At 45.8% G+C, this 20,742-nt stretch overlaps 1 long non-coding RNA gene across 1 annotated transcript in view; it reads right to left on the bottom strand.

The window, feature by feature from the left end:
* Positions 1 to 13,167, bottom strand: part of LOC118638539 — a 79,586-nt gene extending 66,419 nt beyond the window's left edge. Inside the window, exon 1 of the long non-coding RNA XR_004961114.1 lies at positions 13,053 to 13,167. This is a non-coding gene — a long non-coding RNA (uncharacterized LOC118638539). The remainder of the gene's footprint in view (positions 1 to 13,052) is intronic.
* Positions 13,168 to 20,742: the final 7,575 nt, after the last annotated feature.

Below are 20,742 nucleotides of genomic sequence, written 5' to 3'. Positions count from 1 at the left end.
ATGATTACCACAGGTTTTCATCTTCTGAAGGGCAGGAGAGGCAGGGGTGACCTGCCAGTGATTCTCTGCCTGACTGGACCAAGGCTTCTGAAGAGTGACCTCAGAGACAGGCCACAGATCAAAAGACCAGTTGAAAAGGAACTAGGATAGTGCACGCAGTGATAGGACATTGGTGGGGCAGGGGTAGGGGCGGGGGCAGCCTGAGTCCTGGGGAGGGTGGTGAAACCAAATAGCAACACAGGAGAGCTAGACCATTTCCACTGGACACCAAAAACTGACACATTACAAACACCAAGTTCCTCTGGGATCAGCATCTCGGCTGATTCTCTAAATGCCTTGGAACATTTCAACCAGAATCAAGAAGTAGCATCATCAGGGTCCAGACAAGCAGGTTCCAAGAAAGACTTGGGACAGGCCTGGCCACTGGAGATCAAGTCATCACTCTACTCTCCATGCTGCTCCAAGTTCTCAGGCCATCCTGATCCCTACCAAGCCCTTGGGGCACCAGATGAGAAACTGAGTACAGAAATGGAGATGATATAATCCAAAATTACTCAACAGGCCAATCCCAACTCCCTACAGTGTCTCAAAATATTCCATTCCATTTTCTTTTCTCCTTCTACGTGTGTTAGTGTAAACCCTCTAATTCAGTTGTTAACATCTGGACCCAGCACATGCGAGTGTGTGTGTATTCCCGCATCAGAGTTAGTCCTCCTCCTCTGTGCTTCCAGTGCTATCTGCTCATCCTCCTATTATACCACTTATCTCACTGCACTGGAATTATCTGTTTGTCCTCCTCACAGGAGTGAGTACCTAAGGGCAGGAACTTCATGTTGTTCTTTGAAGAGTATATAGTAGGTGTATACAAATTTTGTTAAATGAATGTTGATGAATTCACACCTCTCCACTCGCTATACATGGGTTACAGAGGCTTGGTCCCATAAAATGTGCAATCCTTTTATAATCAAGTATTTTTAAATTATGTTCTTCTGCCCTGGCCAGTTTGGCTCAGCGGTTAGAGCGTCAGCCCGCAGACCAAAGAGTCACACGTTCGATTCCAGTCAAGGGCTTGCACCTCGGCTGCGGTTCAATTCCGGCCCTGGTCAGGGTGGTGCGGGAGGCAACCAGTCAATGTGTCTCCCTCACATCAATGTTTCTCTCTCTCCCTCCCTCCCTCTCCCTCTTTCTCTTCCTCCCTCCCACTCTGAGAATAAATGGAAATATATCCTCCAGTGAGGATTAAAAAAAAAAATTATGTTCTTCTGTAGGTTAACAACTGAAAAACAATACTTTGCTCAATTTACCACACCTGTGGACAGCACGCCGGTGCAGAGCATGGCTGCTTCTCGGTGCCCCTTGTGACAAGCAAAGGTTCTCAAGAGTGGGTCTTTCAAATGAAGTGTGTAAAGAAAAATATTTTTGGGAGGGAAGAGATAAACCACAGAACTTATATGCATGTACGCATAACCAATGGACATGGACAACAAAGCCGGCGGGGGGGTGGGGAGGATGGGGAGGAAGGTGTCAATGGGGTAAAAAAGGAGAAACAGCTGTAACAAAAATAAAATAAAATAAATAACAACAACAATAATAATAATAGCTCACCTTGGTTGAAAAAAAAAAAGAAAAAAGAAAAAGAAAAATATTTTCATTGAATGTATACAATAGGTTTCTGAAATACACCAGCCTCTGGCTCCTTTGCCTTTCATGCTGCGGCCTCACATCCATAGTTAGACCTGCTCAGACTTGACATGAGATAAGGTTGGCAGAATTTATAAGATCTGAATTTGGCTCAACTGCCGGACTATATTATTCCATAGGTGTGAGGAAACACCTAGAAGAGAACATCATGAGGTGGCCATGTTTATTTGCACATTTCCTACACTGCATTCCTTGTTCTATTTTAGAATTGACAAACTCCCCAAGGATAGGGACCATGTCTCATTTACTTCCATCTCTCTAATGTTGGGCCTAGGATTTAACACAGAGTAGATGCCAGGTGCATGAGCAAACTTTGACCCTCGCTGAGCACTTATCGTGTGCCAGGCCCTGTGCTGGAGGCTGATCACAGAAATGTCTAAAAATTGACATGTCAGAGCCTTGGGGTCAGAAAGATCAAGTAAAAGTGACCTGGTTGCTAAAGCTGCTCTGAAGTAACCATGGCTCTAACTTCTGATGCCCAGTAAGTCTAAGCATCATCTATCTGTGCCTTTATTATTATTATTCTAAATTACCATTTTGATTTTATTCTTCAAAAGTCATCATTCCACTCTGTTGCATTCAGTGTACGCTGTCACACATTAATCATTACTGGGGTCAATGGCCAGATGAGCCCTTAACATTCCATTACCAAGTGTTTGTCATTTCTCATTAGTGATATGCTTATACTCACTAGGGACTTATTGCTGGACAACTTGTCAAAATCTGTGTGGCCTTGCCAATCCATGTATTTATCCTTCCAGAACTGTGGAAGGCATCTGGTACCCTAGCATGACTTTCCAGAGAAAATAGTATGGTACCATGATCTCTTTCATCTTCTATCATCTTCTACATCAAAATTCCTCCTTACTTATCAAAGGACTCCCTCATATCTGTGAAAGTTACCTCCTCTCTGCTTCACATCCTTCAGAGAACTGCAGGTGCCTCTTGGAAGAACTGCTGCATCTTTGTCCCTCTCCTCCCTGCCTTTGTTTTCTATTGTTATTAGAAGCGTAGCCATGGAGAGAAATCTGGTGGTCAGCAGCAACCGCAGCTATTTGAAAAGATAGATTTTCCTTCTAACCACACTAAGGAGAATGGGGTTTGGTTTCCAGTCCCTGCAATGTGCAGAGAAATAAGCAGAATGAATGCAAAATGGCAAGTCCAGAAAAATATTTTGTCAAACAAGATCTCTGCACTGACTGACAGATGTATCCAGAAAGGTCTGTGGGATTTGCAATGACCCTGACTCAGGCTCTCACAGTAGCCAACCCTGGAGGCAGCTACTCAGGGGTGTCACTGGGAAGTCGTGGACCCAAGGATAACACAGCCTGCTTCCTGGAACACGGGAGAAAGGCCTCAGCCCAGGGTCAAGGCTTCTGCCTCCTCCCTCACAGAAAGAGCCATCCTAAACTGCCTGGATTTGGGAACTGCAGCTGTGCTTGGCATCAGTGCTTCCTGGCAGCTCATGCTGCCTGCCACTTGACCCAGGCAGCAATCCTTGCAGCAGACCTCCTACCCTTCTACTGCTCAGGACTTTTGTAAGACCAAATGGAAGCACATACTTTTTTTTTTTTTTTTTTATCCTCACCCGAGGATATTTTTCCATTTTTTGTACAGATAGAGTGGGAGGGAGAGAGAAGAAGAGAGAGAGAGAGAGAGAGAAACATCGATGTGAAGGGACACATCGAGTGGCTGCCACCCGCACGACCAACCAGGGCCGGGGACAAACTGCAACCGAAGTACGTGCCCTTAGCGAGAACCGAACCCGGGTCTCTCCGGACCGCAGGCCGACGCTCTAACTGCTGAGCCAAACTGTCCAGGGCAAGAAGCACATACTTTTAAAAGTGAAGAGCACTGGATTGTAATGCTGTATGCCATGCCTTCCACAAGCTCAGGCTTTAGCATATTTGGTGAGCATGCTCCACACTGCAACAGAATGCCCAAATTTAGTGAGACACCTTGAATTGGTGATTTCTGATTCCACATTCCTTCCTTTGCCTGTGAACTGTTTTGGCTCTCTAATACTTATTAGCCTGACATTCAGGCTTTCCAAACATCGATTTCCTACTGAAACCTTCTTTTCTATTTCAGGGCCCCCAGCAGACCCCATTGGCATTCCCAGCCCTGTTCATTTGATCACAGCTTTTTCCTGCCTTCCTTCTCCACCCTACTTACCCCTCAAAGCCTCTCCCATTGTACCCATTCTTGAAGACCAAGCAGAAGACCTCTATACAAGCTGACCCACAAATTACCTCACCTTTCTTCAAAATAGCTGTTATTGGTTTCCTGCTGATTATGAACCAGGGAGGCAGTAATCACAGTGGTTGAGAGCAGGCTCTGCAGTCAGATTGCCTAGGTTGGGGTCCTGGTTCCCCATCTTACTGCCTTTGTCACCTTGGGCCAGTTACTTTAAGATCACAAGCATTGCTTTCCTCAGCTATAAAATAAGGGTAGCTTTTTTATGCATATAAAGTTCTGAGCACAATGCCTGACACACTGTAAGCACTAAATGAAGGAAGATTAGTATTATCCTAGGGATTTTCTTATATGTTGCTATGTAATGGCCATAGCCTAGGAAAAATAGCTGTTATTGTCCCAGATGAGGAAAATGAAGCCCAGAAAGTATCAAACATTTGGCAAAGGCCACATGTTTGGTGGTGAGCCTGAGGTCTGTCTACTTGGGATCCACAGCTTTCTCACGGCTGTAGCTAACCCACCTTAATCAGGCTTCCTGTGGTTACTTCAGCTCTTGTTCGTTGGTACATACACTCAGCACAGGGCATTTCTGCTCTCCACAGCCAGACCCTGGGCTCCTCTAGAGCAAGGTTTCTCAAAACAATCCCACCCCTGTTATCCACCATTTAGCATTTATTGAGGAAAAGTGGAAAAATATATTTCAAGACAAGACCCTATCCCCAAAGAACTTAATACTGGTACTTAGGTGCCCAGAAGTGAGGGGCCTCTCAATAGAATCAGGGGTAAGCCTACCACCAGGCTCTTCCCCACCTCAGCCCACCAACCACACTTTGACACAGGGATGTGATTATATTGCTCTCCAGCCGAAACACTTCCAGGGATCCCCATACATCGATTAACATAAGTTTTCACTGAGCTTAACATATATTTCTTTGGTCCAGAAGGCAAACTTTCTGGAGAGGAAGAGATGGTCAAAGACAGCAACAATGTGCTCCCTCAGAGCTGTGCAGTGAATGGACCTGTGGCCTGCTCTTAGAGGCAGGAGAACCTGGGGCTATGATTTCCAGATTTATGTCCCTTTATTTTTAAGCAAAGTATATGCACTAGGTGTTTTATTTGCTTTATCTAATTTACTTCTCACCATAACCTGCCAGAGAGGTGGTACTATCTCCATTTTACAGAAGAGGAAACTAAGACTAGGAAACTGAGACTCAGTGTCTTGATCAAGGCCAAAGTATGGCAGAGTGGCTTTGACCTTGCATATTTCTGACTCCTGTCCAGAATCTTTCTCCTAAAGCACAAGGCTCACATTTCCCTGAGGAATCTGGAGTCCAAGAGACTTAGATCTCTTAGGTCATCTGCTACAGGCACCCTCTAGACATCCTCCCCTCAACTCACTAGCAGAGGTCAAGACCTGTGCATAATGCAGTTAGATAATTTATTTATTGTATGTAAATGCTTGAAATCTTTCCTCAGTATCTTTATCTGTCAGAAAATTGGGGCCACATCAAGGTAATTCATGAGCTTAGCAAGTGTTTTCAATCATGTGTTAACTAGCAGTAAATCTTTGACTTGATTTATCTGAAAATTGTCTGCTTGTTCTCCTTCTTGTTGCCCCTGTCTTGTAAGATTGTATAAGCCCTTTCTAATAATAACAACAGCTACAGTTAATTGAGCACTCACTATGTACCAGTCAAGTGATTTAACTCATAACTGAGGAGGTAAGCTATATTATCATCCACATTTCACAGGTGAGGAAACAGAAGCACAGAGAGATTTATCAGCTTGCCCAAGGTCACACAGCCCAAGTGGTAAAGCCAAGCAGGATTCATATCAGGCTGACTGATTACAGAACCTACTTTGCTAAATGCCTCAATTGTAAAGACAATTTCCTCCTAAAGGAGAACACTCTAGAATAGCACTATCCAATAGAAATGTAATATGTCATACATGCAAACTACATATGTAATTACAAATTTTCTAGTAGACATTAAACAAGTAAAAAAAACAAGTGAAATGAATTTTAATATATTTAATTTGACCCAATATATGCAAATATTATTTCAACCAGTAATCAATATTAATATTATTAATGATCTATGTTATGTTGATTTTTCAAAATCTGGTGTATATTTTATACTTACAGCACATTTCTTTCTTTCTTTTTTTTTTAATCCTTACCCGAGGACATTTTTTTTGTCTTTTGTTCAGATGGAGTGGGAGAGAGAGAGAGAGGAAGAGAAAGAGAGAGAAACATCAATGTGAAAGGGACACATAGAGTGGTTGCCACCTGCATGACCCAACCAGGGCCGGGGACAAACTGCAACCGAGGTACATGCCCTTAGCGGGAACCAAACCCGGGTCTCTCAGGACCGCAGGCCGACGCTCTAACCGCTGAGCCAAACCAGCCAGGGCATACTTACAGCACATTTCAATTCAGACTAGCCACATTTTAGGTGTTCAATAGCCACATGTTGCTATTATATTGGACAATGTGGATATTCCAATGGACTTTCTCCTTTTCCTATTTCATCTAATATTTATTTCTATTTTAGCTTTTTTTTTTTTAATCCTTACCCGCAGACATTTTTGCATTTATCTTCAGATAGAGTGGGAGGGAGAGAGGGAGGAAGAGAGAGAGAAACATTGATGTGAGAGAGACACATTGACTGGTTGCCACCCACATGACCCCAAAATGGGCCAGGGACAAACTGCAACCGAGGTACGGGCCCTTGGTGGGAACCAAACCCAGGACTCTCTGGTCCGCGGGCTGACGCTCTAACCGCTGAGCCAAACTGGTCAGGGCTTTATTTCAGCTTTAAATTTGAGTTTTTCATTATGATTGGGTCAAGTAAATCTATGTTAATGGAAAGATGCCCTTTGGATAATTTAATAAACAAAACAGCAGGTTAGGACAGTGGAAAGTATAAGCTTTAGGAGTTAAACCTGGGTTCTAATCCCCATTTTTCCCACTAAATGGGGCTCTGGCTTGTGGCCACCCTCAACTTTCCTCAGCCTCTTTCTTTGTGTTAAAAAAGAGTTAATGGTTTATGATTATTGAGGTTCTTTTCATTTCTAAAATAAAAAATAAAAAAAACTCTTTCTGCTTAACTGCACACACCTTTTTCAGGGTTTTGACATCTGTTTCCACTTTCCATTCAAGATTCCTATATGACAAGGCTTATCCCAAGTTGGGTTGTGTTCCCTGTGCCCAGCTCTGTGCCTGACACTGCAGGCATAATAAGAAATGAAAATTCAGTTCTTCTTTGAGAGACCCGTAGGTGTCCCAGTTTTTGCCAGAATAACTATAACAGCCTTAACAATTAATTACACTTTTATTTCATTTCTCATATTGGCTTAAAATCTTGACAATCCAGGCTTTTTGAAGGGTTATAGCCAAGTTAAAAATCATTCCCTGATCCTTTTAGCAAAGAAGATAGTGCTCAGCTGTAGGCACAGCTGCCTAGAGACCCCCCACAAATGGCCTCCCTCTTATTACATGCTGTTCTGATGCTGAGGAGAGTTAATTAATGACTCTAAATAAGAAAACAATCAAATCTCTCTGCGGTCATATGAGTCAGAGCAGACCCAGATGGGGAGCCAGGTCCTTGGCCTCCAAGTGCCCTCGGGAAAAGCAATAGCAGCCTTTGCTCCATGTGTCAGAACCCTGCAAATTCCCAGCCTAGAAGGGGAAGGAATTACTCTAGATGGATTGGAGACCCAGCTTGCTTGGAGGCATTTTCTTAAAAGGCCAGGCTCCCTATCTGTGTGCTGTACAGATTGAAGTCTAAGGAGAGGAGAAAAAGCACTAGTCTATTCCTCTCTATTCTCTTTAGATACCCAAACCTACAGCTACTGATGGGGAGTTCTCAAGTATAGAGCCCTTGTGTGTGCAGCATGATTGGTGTAGTTGGCACTGCTGCCCTGGGATAATTGGAGGACATGTGGCCTGAAGCCCTTCAAGCCCCCAAACCTGCCCTCCTTCAGGAGCCACCTATGAATGCAGAACACTGATTTTGATGACATAGGGGCAGGAATGTGATGCTTCCCTGAGATTAGTTGATGCTAACAACAGTGAAAACTTTTTTTTTTTTTTTTTATCCTCACCCGAGGACATTTTTCCATTTTTTGTACAGATAGAGTGGGAGGGAGAGAGAGGAAGAGAGAGAGAGGGAAACATCGATGTGAAAGGGACACATCGAGTGGCTGCCACCCGCACGACCAACCAGGGCCGGGGACAAACTGCAACCGAGGTACATGCCCTTAGCGGGAACTGAACCCGGGTCTCTCCGGACCGCAGGCCGATGCTCTAACCGCTGAGCCAAACCGGCCAGGGCAAAACTTTTATTTTGGTACTAGAGGCTTTGTTGTGAAAATCTGAGAGTAGGAATAGGTGGAAGAAGCCTCTTAACAATATCCAAGTGTCCTCAGAATTGAAGCAGGATGCCAGCAAATAAAGTCTTAATTCTTTGGTTCTATATGTACTCTGTCAAATAATAACAGTCTCCTCAGGATTTTTTTTTCCCCATTCTTACAGATTTTTAAAACACATTTGTTGGCATACAGGCTTGGCTTCCTGTGAAATTTTTCCACTCTGGAAGAAAAACCCTGGGATAGTGGCCATAAGGGTCATTATACTTTCCTTTCCTCTCCTTTGCTAATCAACTTCAGGTAACAAGTCTTTTGTCATGATAATATGTAAAGTATGTGGTAATAATCCTTGATGAATGAATTTGAAAGGACTTTGTGTAGTTTATGCCTGAATTTTAGTGGTCCCCAATCCGATCCTCTAAATTGTTGTTAGAATATCATATAGGATGGTCCAGTACTTCAGTTTCACTTCTACAATAGTGGTAGGAAAAAAATAGTGGTAAGAGGAGGCTCTGGAGTTCAAGAGATCCAGGTTAGAACCTAAACTCTGTCCCTTCTGATCTGTGTGACCATCGTCAAGTCCCTTTCCTCTCAAAGCTTCATTTCCTCATTGTGATAGTGGGAATAACACCACCTATCTCATAGAACTGTGAGGATTAAATACATTCTTACATGTGAAGAACCTGACTTAGAAATATTTCTTCTAATTATTAGCTCATAATTCTTTAAATAGGGATTGCCAGTGGGTTCATTCAAAGTGATGCAGTAAAAGCCTCTACAGCTCTGTTTCCTCTTACTCCACTATGTGATGAGCTTTGGGAAAATCCTCAGAGGCTATAGTCCTCAGAGCTTGCTTCTGTTCCACATCTTAACATCCTCCCTTCCCACTAGTAGGGCTGAGGCCAATGCTGCAGAACCTTGGACAGTTCTATTCCTTGGTCACTGCTGGCTGCCTGAGGAAGCAAAAGGGACTTGGGGGGGGGGGGGGATTTTCTCAGAAAGGCTGTGTTAGTGTAGGGGTTTAGGAATCACAAGGACCTTAGTCTCTCAGCATGCATGCCACTTGCATTCTTCAATATGACCAGCCCTCCTCAAATATTCTGAGGAACCTCTCCTCAGAAACTCGTTAAGTTTATCCATAGGATTTACTGAATCTTCAGGACCTTTCCTTTTCTCTTATAAACTCCAAGGATTTTTTTTTTTTTCTTTGAGCCCAAGGAGAACAGAAACACCACCCACATATTCCTGTATCTGCTGATATTTAATTTGTTTGGCTTTGGTACAAGGATTAAACATTCTTGAATAACTTCAAGTGACAGTAATAATGTGTGAGCATGAAAAAAGGTTTTACAAGATAAAGAGATTCAGGTCTGAATTAAAAGAAACATAAAATAATGTTATTGTCTGTAAGTGACGTTGAGCGTCATTCTCTAATCAGAATAAGTAGGTGGTTCAATTTATGAAATAATTTAGCTTTTCACTCTCCAATGCAGAACACAACACACAGTCACCTTCTGAACAGGCAAGGAAGATATTAAGTCCTATTTGTACTTTATGATACTGAGTCACATAGTTCAATGAAAATCACATGGATGCCAAAGTAAGAACTATGCCAGGTGTTTAAATACCTCCTTTTCTTTGAGGAATTTGAAAGATTTTGTGGCTGCATAAAATCCCTTTACAGCAACTCCAGGAGAAGAGACACTGTCACCAGGTGGGCATTTAAGTCTGAGTTCATCTCATCCATCTCCTCCACTCCCATGCATAGGCTTGGAAGAGCCAGTGTTTGCCAGCTCCTTATAGCCTCCTGATACCAGTATTTTCTGGACCACATTGCCAACTAGGAGAAGAACACTTATGTTTGAAAAATATGTTATTGACTAATAACAGGAAGAGAAGAGGATAAAAGTGAAATAGGAAAAAAAGGAGAAAGAAAGCGTAGAGTGAAAGGAGAAACAGGAAAGATGCTTAGATCTCCCTGATTTGATAAACATTTTCTTCATAAGTAGATTTGATGCCCACCTCCAACTGAATGGATATTTGAACAAAGATCTTTATTTAGGCCCTCTTTAAATATTTCCCTATGGATGAAGACAGTGGCAGTTCCACTGCTTGAATTAGCTTGAAGGAACTGCAGGCAAGAACATCAACGTGGGACTACAAAGGCAGACAGGGAGTCCCCAAATAGAAGGGTTTGTAGTTTTCATCGAACAGTGCTTACACCCACCCTGAGCCTCCACACCATGGTGGGTGTTAGTTGCCAAATTTCATCTTGGTTTAACTTCGTACCAGCAGAGGTCGCTGTGGATACTTGAGAATGGACCTGGCAGGGCTGGGTGGTGGCTCCACTGTCTCGCAGTGGTTCTTCTCGTGGTTCCACTAGGAAGAGGGTCTCAGGTAGGGATTATATCAAAGCCACATAGCACCTTTGCCATAAAAGTACTATGAAATTGAGGTCACTTTCTGGGAGTGGGCAGGTCTGGGATGGCTGTTCTCATCTTCTAGGGATGTCTACCCACAGTGGTATCTCTGTGTCATGCTTGTGCCCTCTCTGTGAGTGTACCTGGTATTACTGAGAGGCCACCTGACCAGCAACACCAGCCCCACAGTCCTTCCAGACATGGAGACCAAAGTGACAAAAATTGCCTTCCCACACAATCGTGCACCCACATTCATAAGGGACTCTGTTGATGCCCCACCCCCACCCCAAGCCCCACTTGGCAGCCTGTGGTGGTGCGAGGTTCAGAATTCTGGTCCTCAGCCTGAATATTCTGAGGGATGGAAAGGACAGGGCTCTGGTGAGGATGTTAGGTTTAGACCCGAGACCCCAGAGGGCTGAAAAGAGCTCCACATACTTGTGAGGTCCACTTTCTGGGTCACACCCAGGCATGCAGGCTAGTCCCAAGGTGGCCTGAAGCTACCTCCACCCCGAGGACACCCACTTGGATCCTAGTTCATTACTGTGGCTTGAGAGTGTAAGGAGAGACTATGTTACACTCTTCCCCACCCCCAACATCCAAGGCCATCAGTAAGTGGTTCCTCTTCTCACACACTCAGCCAGATGCCCAAGCTCACCACGACACACACATGAACACTAGAGCACTCACGTGTACATTCACCCACTTATACACATTCACACACACATTGACCCATGCGAACACTATGACCCTCGCAAACACACGGTGACATACACAACACACTCAAACCCAGGAAATAATTTGACTTATCATGGCTGATAGCGCCTGTGGGGGTGGGGGTGGTCCAGTCAGGGTGTCCCTCCAGACCCTGGCCCACTGGGGACTACTGAACCGTGGGCCCTTCCCCGCAAGGTGGAGTCCCCCAACTGTCCACATCCTTGTGGTCACAGGTCTTGAACGCCCCCCAGAAGGGATCCTGGTTACCACTGTACACATGGCATCTGGGTGCCAGGCTGGCAGCGGGTGTGTTTGGGGAAGGTGGGGGTGCGGGGAAGAGTGCGGGGCAAAGTGCCCTGCCCGGGCTCAGCCGCCTCCTCTCTTGGGATTTTCCATCTCTGCTGGCGCAGGCCCGCGAGGAGCGAGCTCGCTTTGTCTCCCAGCCCGGTATCTGGCATGTTTCCGAGGAAGCTCCCAGCGCCGCGCCCGAAGCCCCTCCTCTCCTGGGCGCGCCCCCCGCTCAGCCCTTGGCGCAGGCCCGCCAGTGCGGCCACCGCCGCTTTGTCCTCCTGCATATGCCAGGGCGGAGGGCGGAGGGCGAAAGCCCGCTCCTGGGGCGTCCGCCTTGTGCCGGGATGTAGGTCTCGGCAGCCCGATTTGGGGAGCTGAGTGGAGTAACCCCAAGGTTCTGCGGCTGTGGGGGTTGTCCGCTCCGAGCTCCAGGGGCCACCCTGTCCCGCTCCACACACCCGGGTCTGGCTCTCCTCTGCTGAGCAGGAGTTTGGGGCCCCGGGGCGGGGCGGGGCAGATCAGCCAGGGTCCTTTGGACTTATTGTCCCTGGCCTGGACCCAGGTAGAGATGGCCTAGGAGACAAGACTTGGGAGGGGAGAGGTCGGGAGGTTTCCCTCAATCCCTCTTACTTTCCCCACTGTACACCTCACCCCCAGGCCACTCCGACCTTAGGTGCGGAGCTCGAGCGCGGAGGACCCCGAGAATCCGTTCCTGCTTTCCTGTCTCCGCGACTCCAAGCAAGGTGGGGAGAGGTCTCCGGCCTTTGCCTCTTACACCAAATCCCCTCTGCCCCAATAACCTAGGCGGGTCCAAGTGAGAGGGGGGAGTCCCCTGTCTCACAAAATCTTAGGCTTCGGAAGAAGGGTGGGCACGGGAAAGGGTCATCCTGATATCCCAAAGAGCCCTTCCATAATAACCCCAGGAGGGTCTGAGCAGAAGGAGGAGTCCTGGGGTCACATCCAGACCCCCTTTGTAACCACACGCAGCCGAGGTGCTGTGGGGAAGGGTCCCCTGCCTCTGAACCTTTCATCCCTCCCATCCTCAATAATCCAAGCAGCGCGACTTCAGACACCGGGGAGGGAGGCTCCAAGGGCTCAACGCCCTCTCAGGAGACGGGGCGGGGGAGTGGTTCCTCAGCTTTGTCCCTCACACGCAAGAGCTCCCTCCACCATAAAACAAAAACTGGCCCGAGCTGCTCCGACCTCAGGTGCCTGGCTACAAGGGAGGCCCGCGAGGGGCCACAGTCAGCCGCTGTGTGGGACAGATGGTCTTGAGGGAGCTGAGGACAGGTCCCATCAACTCCCCAGGCCTCCTCATTCCCTCCCCAATAAAACAAAAGCGAATTCAGCAGCACCAACCTCAGAGAGACGGGAGAGCGGTCAACTCTGGACAGTGCACCCAGCTCCTCAGGGCTCCTCACGGCCTTGGCTTCCCAATGGTAGTTCTCACGCGGCGGCGGCGACGGCAGGAGCTCCCGCGGATCCCGCGTCTGGAGCCTCCCTCGGACTCAGCACCTGGAGCGACGAACAGCTCCGCGCCTCATTCCAATGACCCCGCCTTCTGTGAACCGCCATAGCCAATGGCGACCCGGGTCCCGCCTAGGAGGCCGCCTATTGGGGGGCGCCTTCCCCACACCCTTCGGCTCCGCGGGAGGGTTTCTTGGTCTCTCTTGTCAAGACCACATCCCCCTCCCCCAAGACAGCTGGCGTTTTCGCGCAGCTTTCTGGAACTCGTAGTCCTTTAAGGACGTGGCGTGAGCTCGTGCAGCGGGAAGGTAACCAGAGACAGACTGCATTTTCCAGGGTGCATGGAAGAAACGAAAGCGCTGAGGAGGGCGGGAGGACTGTTTCCATAGCAAAGGCGGCTGGTTGCAGATGGCTGACGAGAAATGGGAACCCTCCAAGGATTGTGCGTGACTTCGGGCAGCCTCTTAGGAAGCCGTTTGGATTTTTTTTCTTCTCCTTGGTCCCCACCTCGGGATGGTGGGCCTCAGTTTTCCTACGTGAAATGAGGGCGTGGAGCCGTCCCTCCCACCCCCCAAACCGAGGGCCAGCTGCTTTGGTTTGTCCAACAAAGGAGAGAGGACGGAGAACTGTCCATCACATTCTGAATTTCTCTCTTTACCTTTGTCTCTATCTTGTCATTGAAGAGTGCATTATTTTTTATTATAACGTTTGGGCCGTGAAAGCCTTCCCATCCCGTTTTCCCCCGGGTTCTGGCCTCCTTCATGCCACCCTCGGATACCGCAGCGTCTCCCTCAGCGTAGCCAGAGGGCGCTTCTCCTGCTCAAAACTCTTCACAGGCTTCCCATTGCCTCAGGAATTAAGCCCACACTCCACAACCTCGGTTGAAAAACCCTTCAAGATCTGGACTCCACTTTCTTCTTCTTCTTCTTCTTTTTTAATCCTCACCCAAGGATATTTTTACAGTTATCTTCAGACAGAGTGGGAGGGAGAGAGAGAAACATCGCTGTGAGAGACACATAGACTGGTTGCCACCCGCACAACCCCAACGGGGGCCAGGGACAAAAGGCAACTGAGGTTCCTGCTCTTGGCTGGAATGGAACCCGGGTCTCTCTGGTCCGCAGGCCGACGCTCTAACCGCTGAGCCAAACCGGCCAGGGCCACTTTCTTCTTTTTAAAAACATTTGGCATGGGTTATTCCCAGGCGGTCTCCCATCTAAGAAGTAACCAGGTCCCAGCCTGCTTCTGGGAGATGGGGCCTTACACACCGATGGTGGCCAGGACTCCACCTTACTGCAACACTCTAAACTTCTTTGGAAGCTGAGAAGCCTTAACAACCCGTTTTCTCTCACTTGCGTAGGTCCCTGCACCCGGCATTTAGCTAACTCCTTATACTCTTCAAGCCCCAGCCCAGACGCTGCCTCGGGCATGAAGCCTTTCTAGGTGCCCGGCTTCGTGTTAGGTACCCGACATTATGTTTGAGCAGCAGCACCTTGTTCTTCCTGTGTTCTGCTTGTGTGCTTATGTATCTATCTTCCACATGAGATTTTAAGATCCACAGACCAGGGGCCATGTCTATATTATCCACACTTACAGTACAGTGCCTGTAGTGTCTGACACATAATAGGCACTCAATAGATATTTTTTGAATTGAAAACGAATTGAACTTTAACTGAATTTCACTCACACCTCCATAATCTTGATTTCCTACGGTTGAGCGTTTCCCAGTGCTGGAAGTGTTCAACTAGAGAGATGCCACCTCTGTTTGAAGAAATGTTTATGTCATTCGTATAGTGGATTAGAACTTTACCTGAATGCTTTAAGGCCCTTCCAATCCTTTGATGCTAGAGATTGATAGATTCATGCCTATTATTCCTTGGAAGTCCTATGAATTCTCTCCTAAATATCATCAGTTCTTCTTGTTCCTCCTCTATTTCTAGTTGATAGCCCTTCTTTCTGTACCTAAATGCCCTACCCCCTGTTCCCTTTCTGGGAAAGATGTTCTGGCCCTGAAGTAAAGACGGACTGAGATTCCTGCCCATCTTTTAACCCTCTGTTCAGCTTCATAGGGTCCTGGTGGTGATGCCCTACCTTGCTAGATAGCATCTTTTCTGAATCTTTTCCCACTCAGGGCCCTGGTGTTGGCTAAATGGTCCAATTCCACACATGCTTCATCCAGACATTTTGGGTATATTTCAGCTAAAGCATTCTTGAGAGAATGCTTTAATATATGGGAATAATTAACTCGTGTCCAAAGAAGTAACCATGGGAGAATATTACCCTGAAGTGATTCAAAGCAAAAAGACAGAGCCTGAACAAGAGCAACCCTGTCATCCTTGAGTTGATGACATCCAGGAAAGGAAGGCTAGGATGAGGGGGAGAGTAAAATGGGTTGCATTTAGGGAAGAATTAATGAATTCTAAGGGGCATGGCAGAGGGACTTTGATCCTGGCTCAACCATGAGGGAAAGCTGCTGGAACTGGATGAATAGATGAGAACTTATTACTGAAGATAGAAAGCTGTAAGGTGGCAGGGGGAAATGGGATTTGTGCTGAAGCAAGAGTGCCTCATTCTGTGGATGTGGTGAGAGCAGAGGATGTTGGAAAAGTGGGTAAGGGGAGGACTATGCCACAGCGCAGGCAGCATCAGAGCATTAGCACAGTATCAGCAGAGGGCTGCGTGCCACCGCTGAAACTCTAGAGGTCAGCTTAGCCTTTCAGGATAGTGCTAGTTTTCAGAAATGTGTTACAAATAGGAAAAAAGTTGGGTTCCACGAGTCTCCTTAAAATAGCATCTGCTTAGCCAACTAGAGTCAGGAAACCTGGGTTCTAATTCTAACTTTATCTCTGATTTGATATGTGATCCTGGGCTGGACTGATTTCTTCAGTTGTAAAATGCTATTAATTGGTTAAGAAGCAGCTAATAAGGTGGAGGTGGGGGAATTCAAATCCATTTACTAGCTGTGTGGCCTTGAACAAACAGCTTTCTCGAATCTGCAGTTTGTTTATTTGAAAATGTGGTAATGGATACAAGAGATGCCTTATGTAAAACACCTCATACATATCAAGCACTTAACAAACATTAGTCTGGTTCCACATTTTTCATCTTGCATTATCAGAAATTGGTTCTACTGTGATAAACAGGCAGGAGGTAATGTCCTAGGTAATCTGTGTTCAAACTGTCATCTTCTTGTTAGTTGTATAATTTTGGTCAGCTAAATGCTCATATGTCATCTTTTAGGGGTGCTTTAGAGCAGAGAACCCTAAGATAATGGAATTATAGATGTTTAGAAGCTAGAATTGCAAACTTTGTTAAGGGGGAAAAGGTCTCAGTAAAGTTCCATGGGTCTTCTAATTAAGTGACAAGGGGATTAACCAGAATGCTGAATCTCAGACATGGGGTTGAAATGATTAACCAGGGCTGGATTTCAAAAAGCCTCATATACCAGGCTGAGGAATATAATTTTATTCTAAAGATAATGAATGGTTTAAAGGAAATGTGCATTTTTAAAAGGTCTAGGGCCTCTGTGGAAAAGGCCAGAAGATAAGGCTGGGATGTAGGCCAGAAGTGATCCAGCATCTTTGCTATGAAGATGTAAAAGAGGGGGTGGATCTGAGATGTATTAAGGAGGTAAATATTCAGAGGACTTTGTTGAAGGCATGGAGGAGTGGTGAGTCAAGGATGATGCCCAGATGTCTGCCTTAAGAAACTAAGTGGGCCCTGACAGGTTTGGCTCAGCGGTTGGAGCGTCCGCCTGCGGTCCGGAGAGACCGGGTTCGGTTCCCGCTAAGGGCATGTACCTCGGCTTGGTTGCAGTTTGTCCCCGGCCCTGGTTGGTCGTGCGGGTGGCAGCCACTCGATGTGTCCCCTTCACATCGATGTTTCTCTCTCTCTCTCTCTCTCTCTCTCTCTCTCTCTCTCTCTCTCTTCCTCTCTCTCCCTCCCACTCTATCTGTACAAAAAATGGAAAAATGTCCTCGGGTGAGGATAAAAAAAAAAAGAAAAAAAAAGAAACTAAGTGGGAGGATAAAAAAAAAAAGAAAAAAAAAAAGAAACTAAGTGGGTGGATGGTGGCGTTTTTCTCTGAATGTGGAATAGTAAAGGAGCAGGCTTAGGCAGGAAGAGGAGGAGGTGAGTTTGAGGTGAATGGTAGACATCCAGGTGAGATGTCTAGTAAGTGATTTGGAGCTTATCTTGGGAGAATGCCTTAATATATGGGAATAATTCATTCATGGTCAAAGAAGTAACTCAGGGAACTGGTACCCTGAACCTAATTCAAACCAAAAGCAGAGCCTGAGAGCCTGTCATCCTTGAGAGATCTGAGCTGAAGAAACTCTTAAGCTATCACATTATCAATATATACGTCATAACTGAAGCCATGGGGATGGATGAATTCCTTCAATAGAGGGAGTCAAAGAGAAGACCAGCCCTGGCCGGTTTGGCTCAGCAGTTAGAGCTTCAGCCTGCAGTCCAGAGAGACCCGGGTTTGGTTTCCTCTAAGGGCACGTACCTCGGTTGCAGTTTGTCCCCGGCCTTGGTTGGGTCGTGCGGGTGGCGACCACTCGATGTATCACTTTTACGTTGGTGTTTTTCTCTCTCTCTCCCTCCCACTCTATCTGAATGAAAAATGTCCTCAGGTGAGGATAAAAAAATAAATTAAAAAAAAAAAGAGAGAGAGAGAGAGAAGACCAAACTCCCTTGGGAAATGCCAACATTATGGGACAGGTAGAAGAAGAGGAGCTTAGAAAGAAAAATGAGAATAGTCAGAACAATAGGAGGAAAACCAAAGACTAGTATGCCACAGAAGCCAAATGGAAGAAGTGAGGCGACATGGTACAGAATGGTCAAGTTAGCCAAGGTTTGAACAAGTGGATACCCTATTTAGCAACAAAAAGGTCACTGGCAACCTTGCAAGTAGGTTCAGTGGAGTAGCAGGGACAGAAGCCTGAGTGCATGGTAAATGAATGTAGATTACTCTTGGAAGTTGTTTTGAAGGAGAGGAGGGAGAAAACTAGAAAGGATGTAGACAATTTTTTTTTTTATTTGAAGGAAGGAAGGAGAAAGAAAGGGAAGGAAGGAAGGAAGAAAGGAAGGAAGGAAGGAAGGAAGGAAGGAAGGAAGGAAGGAAGGAGGAGTGCTCGACTATTTTGTTTTAAGTTGAGACAGAAAAAGACATTTAAAAATGCTGATGGGGAAAATTTAGTTGAGGATATAGAAAAGAGAGTGATTGAAGGATGCAGTGAGGTCAGCAAGAGGGTGGGAAGTGAAGGGTTCAGAGTGACTCTCAGGCATGAGCAGGGCCCACTTTTCCTCTAAGATGGGAAGAGAGAAAGGAAGAAGTTGGGGATGCAGGTTGGTCAGTAGCTTGGTAGGTCCATAGGAAGCTTGTAGAAAGAGAAAAATATTCAAGATGGCCACTGTGGAAACAAGGAGAAAAAGCTAATAGCAACCTACAGAGATTGAAGGACAATGGTAAGAGCCTGCTGCTGAGGTTGGAGGCCATGAATTTCTGGGGCACATATATTAAGGCATTCTCCCAAGATAACCTGTGTGGTTGATTATTAGCATGATCATCAGCATCTCATCAGCCCTGAGATAGGCATGGAGAAGGCTACTGGTGACGCTGATTCAGGACTGGGCTTTGTTGGACAAGGGAGACTAGAAAGCAAGGAAGTTGGAGATTCTGACAACAGAAGTGGAAGTGGTGGTTCACAAGAGGAAGGAGTTGAGGCCAGGATGGAATGGACAGATGGGAGGGGTGGTATTCTCAGCGGAGTGAGAGGAGGATAGATGTGATGTGTGGGAGGGAAGAGAAGGGAGGACAGGCAATGCTGGTCAGAGGTGGAGGGGCTCTGGTCAGGGGCAGGGGCAGGGGCAGGGGCAAGGTGGCTGGAGTGGACAGAGAAGGTCATGGGATTGAAAGGCAAATTCTCCCAGAAAGTTGGCTGCTTTGAAGGAGAGAGGACCCCTGGTAACTCTGTGCCAATCTGTACAGTGAGTGGGAGGTTAACAGATGATGTCAAGGAGGAGGGGGAGGGTGCTGAGCCCTCTGTCATGAGTGTCACGGATATCAAGTTGTTGGGGAACTAAGAAGTCCTCTCACCCAAGGCATGAGGGGTAAGAAGAAAGAGAACCAATGAGCTTTCTCATATATTTTCACAGAAGTATAATCTCAACAACATCTAAAAAGGATCGGGATGTCTAGGAATAGAATTAGCCAAACAAAAAACAATTCCAGATTTCATGGTGAAGTTGTATCAACCAAGTTCAAGGGTAGATCTATTTTGGTATAGTTTGTAGATTTAAGTATGTGCGTATCAGCTAGAAAATGTTGAGAATTTTGCACATTTAATTTCTTAGCAACATTTGTTTTCTCAGTTGATAACATAAATTAGAGAACTTGTGCTAATTTTTTTTTTTTTTTTTCAAATGTAGAGCTTAGAGCTTAATTCGTGCCTTTGAAATGCCATGAATTTGCCCTGGCCAGTTTGGCTCAGCGGTTAGAGCGTCAGCCTGTGGTCCACAGAGACCCGGGTTTGGTTCCTGCTAAGGGCATGTACCTTGGCTGCAGTTTGTCCCCGGCCTTGGTTGGGTCGTGTGGGTGGTGGTCACTCGATGTGTCCCTTTCACATCGATGTTTCTCTCTCTTCCCACTCTATCTGAGTAAAAAATGGAAAAATGTCCTTGGGTGAGGATAAAAAAAAAAAAAAGAAATGCCATGAATTTGAAATACAGCCATTTTCTTTCTGAGTCCTTGAGTTTTTCAGATAATCTTGCCATCACATACACACTTCCCACAAGGGTCTCCTATCGGTAAGGTTGGATTGTGAGTGATGCTGCAGAAGTGTTGTGCATGAGATAGTTAAGACAAGTCAAATAAGCAGCCAACTTGAGGATTTCCCAAACAGAAGCTTAGTTTACAATTATGGGACTTGATATAGCATATGAAATATGCATCTAAATGTTAATGGAGAAAAATGGTCCCCATAATTCTAAAGAAAAAAAAAGGATAAAATCAGTTAATTACTTTGAGCAATTTCTGTCTTTAAAAAAAGCTAATGTTATTAAAAATATTTTTGTATGGTTGATAAATAATTGTAAACTTGAAATAAGCCTGCTATTCCAGCCCTTTAAAACAGTGGGTATTCAGAAAATATTTTGTGAATCAATCCATGAATGTTACAATGTCCATGTTTAAAATTCTTCCTTTCATCTCAAACTTTTATAGTCTTATAAAAGGGTGATTCTTTTTAAACATAAATCAGGTCATTTCACACCTCTGCTCAGATTTCTCCAGTGGCTTCTTTGTCTCACTGCAAGGAAAACCTAAAGCCCTTATGATGGCCTATAGGGCCATATACACTCAATCCCGTAGCCTCTCTGCCTCATTCCGTAGGTCTCCTCTGCTTTAGCACATTGACCTCCATGCTGTTCCTTGATTGCCCCAAGTACACTCTGGCCTCAGGGACTTTGCATTTGCTGTTCCATTTGCTTTGAAGCTCTTTCCCTAGATACCCTCATGGACATTTCATATAAAATGACAGCCTTGCCCTGGAGCATTGTCCCATACATTGAAAGGTCACAG

This window comes from Molossus molossus, unplaced genomic scaffold, assembly GCF_014108415.1.
Source record: "Molossus molossus isolate mMolMol1 unplaced genomic scaffold, mMolMol1.p scaffold_m16_p_21, whole genome shotgun sequence".
Classification (NCBI taxonomy): Eukaryota; Metazoa; Chordata; class Mammalia; order Chiroptera; family Molossidae; genus Molossus; species Molossus molossus.
This window is presented reverse-complemented; position numbering and strand designations above follow the sequence as displayed.